We start from the raw sequence: 6000 nt of genomic DNA, 5'->3' as shown, positions 1-6000 counted from the left end.
AAAACTTGACATCAGGCAACCCTCTACTTAATGATCACTCAACATGTCCATTCTTAGGATGGTTCTTATTGATCATTTTCCTCCTTCACCCACATGTTGACATGGTATTCAAGAAATCCTGTCTTACTGTTAGGGTCTGTAAACAAGTCAAGATGGCGCCTGGCATTTTGCCAGAGGGAGTGGTTTGTGAAGTAATGCCAGAGAGCCATTAAGTGTAGAGATTCCTTATTGGTTGACTGCTGTATCTAGTTTATGTTAATTAAGATAAGCTGTGTGGAATGTATATATACCCCTCCTGTCCTACAATAAACGGCTCCCACTCCTGCTGTATCAATGTACACAAGTCACCCCCCGGTTATTTTGCTGCAGCCGGACTGCGGCATCTTACCAAAAAATATAAGGCCAATCTCTGTTTGAAGAAGGATGAAGGATGAACATGTTGTCTTCTGGTGAACACATTCTAATTCCTATTCCTTCATGCCAACACTGTCCCACTGATCATCAAAGTCATCCTAGACAAACCAAACTAGAAGGTTGCATCACAGTAATCCCTTCAGAGAGGCACCCTTCAGCTAGTGAAGTGAGTTATCAGTATCATTATGAACAGTGATGACTTTCGTAATATGAAGCAACTATTCTCAGACCATTTTAATAACTCAGGTCTTCCTTAAGTAAATGAATAATGAGGTGGAATCATTTTAGGTTTGATAAATGTGCCTCCACTAAATCAAGTAAAGAGCATCTCAAAGAAAAACTCCAGTTTTCTAGCTCAGTGATGGTACATTCTAGTTCCAGAGCAGCCTGGTACTATCAGAAGAAAAATTATTCTACTGTTTCTCTCTCTTTTTTCTGGTAAATCACTTGTACTTTAATTATTTTTTAAGAAAAATATAAAAATGTTTGTATATAAAAATAAACAAATTTAAATCAAAGTCAGTCTTGTGTGTATACATAATGCATAATATATGCAATATATATTATGCTATGTTTCTTTATTACATTTGTATGTTTTCTACTTATTGATGCTTTCGTTTATAAAGAAAATTCCCCAAACAATGACAGAAAACAAGATGTAGATAACATGCAAGTAATAGAAGAGTAATTACAAAGCACTTCAAATGTCTGGGAAATAGGATCATCTAATATTTAATAATAATTTTTATTTATGTACTGTTTTGAATATATGCTGTGATTATTACAATTGTTCTATATCCCTCTCCAATGGATATAGAACAATTCATAATATAATCATTTCATAAATGGAAAAAGGGAAGATCAGATCTATATTTGGCTTGATTAAAAAAACACATAAGATCATGGAGTGGTATGCCTCTGTTAGCACCTGCATTTCTAATAATCTTTGCACTTTATAATGTAATGCCTTTGGTTACAAGTTATATTTAGCAATAATAACACTATGAATTCATAGGAGAGAACATAATGGTAAAACAATTCAAAGTTAGTTACCAATGCATTGAATAATGCATTAAATTTATCTTTCATTTTTAAATTAGGTTAACACTACCATTTTGGCAAATTTTTGCAATTCTTGAGTTTGAATGTAGACTCTTGAGTATTTGATTATGTAAGAAATTATTTAATTTTAATATCAATTCAAGTATGCATGCTAATAACAATTAGTGGAAGTAGTGTTTTCTTTATTAATACTACAAAGAAATATATTTTATGGAATGAATAATTTATTTCTAGGATTAATGAAGAAATAAATATGCTATTAACATTTGTATCTTCTCTTATATAACTGAACTGAATTCAAAATTAATACTAAAACAGAATAAACCCCTGAATAAACAGTAAAGAATCTGTAACCCTTAAGAATCTTCAAAAAGATTTCCTGTTTGTTTTCTTAGCAAGTCCAAGAAAACAATGCAAAAGCTGCATGTACTGAAAGATTTACATCCATATTTGTGATTCAGTGACTTTAAATATTATTTGCAGTTTCTCATTCTGATCTATGGAGTACTAGGCCAGACATTTTTTTTGCCAATTATATTGTGTAGTGCAGCATTATTTTTTAATGCAAAAGTGCATTTTAGTTTTGGGCATTTCTCTTACTTCCTTAATATTTATAAACAAAAAAGAAAATTACAGCAGCTATCATAGGCATAAAGGAAATACATGTTCTTATACATACTTTTTTCTGATAACAGAATAGTTTATTTTTTATATTTTTTAATTTCTATTTTGAGGTAATAAATCATGGATTCACTTTTGTGGTCTGGTACTAAACTAAAAAATTCATTTTTTCTGTAAATATGAGAAAATCCATTCATTTATTTATTCAACAATACACTTATTTTTTGATATTTTTTTTCAATTACCATCTACTGATTTTTAATAATGTAACAAGCAGTCTTCAACATTCTAAAAATATAGATGGGTAAGGTATATTCATTCCTCATTCTCAAGGAAATGAGTCTATTATTGGGATGCAAATATGAAGTCTGATTTTCAACCAAGAATACTGTCTAGGGTATATTTTGCTTCATAAAGCATGGAAGAGAAACTTCCAATGTAACCTGGATATTTCAGGAAAAGTCTCTTAGAGCAAATGATGTTTTACATTTTCATAGTGATATTGATTTTGTTATCAGCATCACTTGAGATTTATTTTGTAAGCCATCTCATTTTACAAAATTATTGTATGAACAAAGAGCTGATACCACTTGTTTTTCTATTTCAGAAGGAATTACTTCTTATGTGATGTGCATATTTCAGGAGGATATTTGAAAAATTAGAATGGAGAGGGAGAATTGCTAATGAAATGAATTCTTGTCTACCTAGGTTTCCATATGCACTTGATAAAAGAAGACAGGAAAAGGCCCCTGTATAAATGATTACACATTTTAAGCCATTTTACTTTTGTTTAATTCTATTGTGACATTTTTATACATGCAATAGAAAAGGCAGCTCAACAATGACATTATTCATCAAAAAATACCATTGTATCTAAATCCCAAAATCACTGGAAAATATTGGTTTTAAAAAATAAAGTCTAACATATGGATTAATCATTAAAGGGAAAATTGAGAAATTTTGTACCAATTATTACCCATGATATCCATGATATCAAAGTTAGCTGAGTAAAAAGCCATTGCTTTTAGTCCTACATACAAAACCTTTCACTTTTCCTTGGTTACAATGTTAATGATATTCTCAATGACCATTCTGTACTTGTATTTCCCAACACGTTTTCAACTTCTGTGCTCAAGAAGACAGAGTAAATCAAGTATGAACCAACTGTCCTCTGATGTCTTCACCTACAGACATTAGCTTAGTTCTTAACTTTCTTTCCTCTAGTACCACATGTCCTATTCAGACCAACCCCATCAGTTTGGACTTTCTACTCCCTTTCTATTCCTGGAACTCTGCATCTGACTTATTTCTTCTTTTTGCAGAATCTCCACGCTTTCTTTTTTTCTTTTGATTATTTGCATTTTACATCTTTTTCATTCTGACAAAAATCAACAACAAAAACCACTTAACCTTAAAAATATGCCTCTGTCTACAGTTCACTGTCTTCCCTTACATTCTCAGAAAGCTTATCTATTTTTGTAATCTCTACTTCCCCTCATCCAGTCATTTTTCGCCCACCACAATATGGCTTAAGTCCTTATTTACTGCCATGTTGCCAAACTCCAAATAAAAATGAAGCTCTTGAGTTTGGCATTATTGATATTTTTTTCCATTATTTTTTTCTCTCCTTAAAACATTAATTACCTGGGTTTCAAAACAGCTTACATTAACCATTCTAGTAGAGTCCCAACCCTTCTTTGAGCTTTTGAATTCATATATATCATCTGTATCTGCTGAGCTATAAGAATAATCTAAACAAAATGTAAGTCTTACCATATGACTCCTCTGACAGAGTGACTTTAAATGCTAATTGTGTAGAGACGTCCTATCATCTAAAGAGCTAAATCCTAACACCTTAAAATGGAAAGTCAAGTCTCCCTCAATTTGACCTGGACTCTCTCAGTCTCAGCTCTTTGTTTTTCTCATATTTCTCACTACTAACTTTTGGTGCCCCAGATTTTCATCTTTGACCTATTATTTTCCTCAGTCAATTATTTTCCTGATCAATCTTATCAGCTTTATGGTTTCACCTCTCTTCTAATTACTTCATAGTCAATTCAAATTCACCATGTCAGAAAGTGAAATAGTCCCCTGCCATGTAATTACGTTTCTTTTAATTTACTCATTTTTTTCACTCAAATTTTCATCAAGGTTGATTACTTTTATAACAAACAAATTCCCTTGAAGTCAATTAAATTTAATCAGATCAATACTGGACCTTCTAAGCTTTGATCGTAGTCATTCAGTGATGCCTGCTTCTTCCATGCTAAAATCTTGGAGTGCTCCTTAAAACCCTATGCATTCACATGAAGAAAAAGAGTGACTTTAGAGCATGCCTAAAAATGTTTTTAGTGGGCCTGAACCAGAAGTATTAAGCAACATTTTAAAAACCATATTGTACTGGCCAGTACATGATCATAAAGCCAAGCTAATTGCAAAGAAGGATGAAAAATGAGAGTCTTTCCATAAGCTCTGGAAGAAAAGTAAAGGACTCTGTTGAGCACACAGCTTCATCTCACTATAATTGCTAGGCAGCAAATGTTTTTTTCCTATTTGCTCTTCTAAATAAATCTCAAATATATTACCACCTCTCTCCTTATCCCATTCTCATCAGTCAGACATCATCGTTTCTTGGAAGAACCACTGTAATGCTCTTCAAAAGGCAGACCTTGTCTTCTGGTGTAATCCCTCTTCTCTATTATCTACACAACTGCAGGAATAATCAAAGTAAAATGCAAATTGTATATATCAAGCACCCCTGATTCAATCCATCTAGTAACCATCATTCACAGGGTATAAATACCATAGAGTGCAAATATGAAATTTTCTGGACATGAACTCCGCCTATTTCACCAGCCTTACCTCTGATCACACATTGTTTTTCATTTTGTTCTCAAAGGAGAGTAAAACATTCCATCCAGTGTCCTTGTTCATTCTATTTCTCCCTCTTAATTCCATAACCCTCCGGGATAAATAAATTTCCTCTCATTAAAACTTGCATAATCTCTGGTACCTGTGCTGATTGCTGATTCACTTTTACATCAATCTGTGTGAATGACTAAATAATTCATTAAACTATGAGAACTTAAAAACAAAGCCTGTGTCTTACCCTTCCTTCCCAGCTCTCATAGATCATACATATTAATCACCTACAAATATTTGCCAAATGATTACATTTGTCCTAAATAGAGACCCCTGTTAAATCTCAGTTCTGGGCTTTGTCCCCATGTCTTACCTTTCCTTTCCATGGGACTACTTCCAGACTTTGCTTGGTTCACTGGTTGGAGTTTTGTTTTACATGGTCTGGTAACAAAATAATAATTACTATTCTCTTAAATTTCCCACTTTTATACCCTGAACATATGATGGGATATTCTAATCCTACATGAACTTTACATGACACCTAGGCACGAAGCCCCTCCAAGCTTTCTAGACATTTCTTCTTACCAAATCAGTTTCTTGTAATTCATGCCTACCTTGTAGAATATATTTCTGCCAGCTTCTTTCTTGTTCATCCAACCTCAGATGCTTCTTTGCACTCATTCAAATAAGCAATAACTGTCTTGCAACTAAGCCTGTTTTATATTCCAACAATAGATACTTAAAAGATGTGCATCTGTACCACGCAATGGGATCAAGTGTATAACCATGATAACCATACTAAACAATACAAAGAAATTCAATTGGAGCAAGGAAAGAATATGGGCAGTGAACTAAGTGGAATTTCCTGTTCTTCAGTGTATTGTAAAACCATCGATGGCAATTATGATCTGTACTTTAAAAGCAGCCGAAAAAAACTATTGAGGAGGAAAGCACGGTCTACTTATTCTTCCTTCATTGAATTTTGGTCTCATTTCAAATTGATAAAGCCAAAGTGCCTTCCAATATCTTGATTGATAGCTT

The sequence above is a fragment of the Marmota monax genome, unplaced genomic scaffold, assembly GCF_021218885.2.
Source record: "Marmota monax isolate L192 unplaced genomic scaffold, Marmota_monax_Labrador192_F-V1.1 WCK01_AAM20220418_F8-fsc00036, whole genome shotgun sequence".
Classification (NCBI taxonomy): Eukaryota; Metazoa; Chordata; class Mammalia; order Rodentia; family Sciuridae; genus Marmota; species Marmota monax.
The sequence above is the reverse complement of the archived record's forward strand: the minus strand, read 5'-3'. Positions refer to the sequence as shown.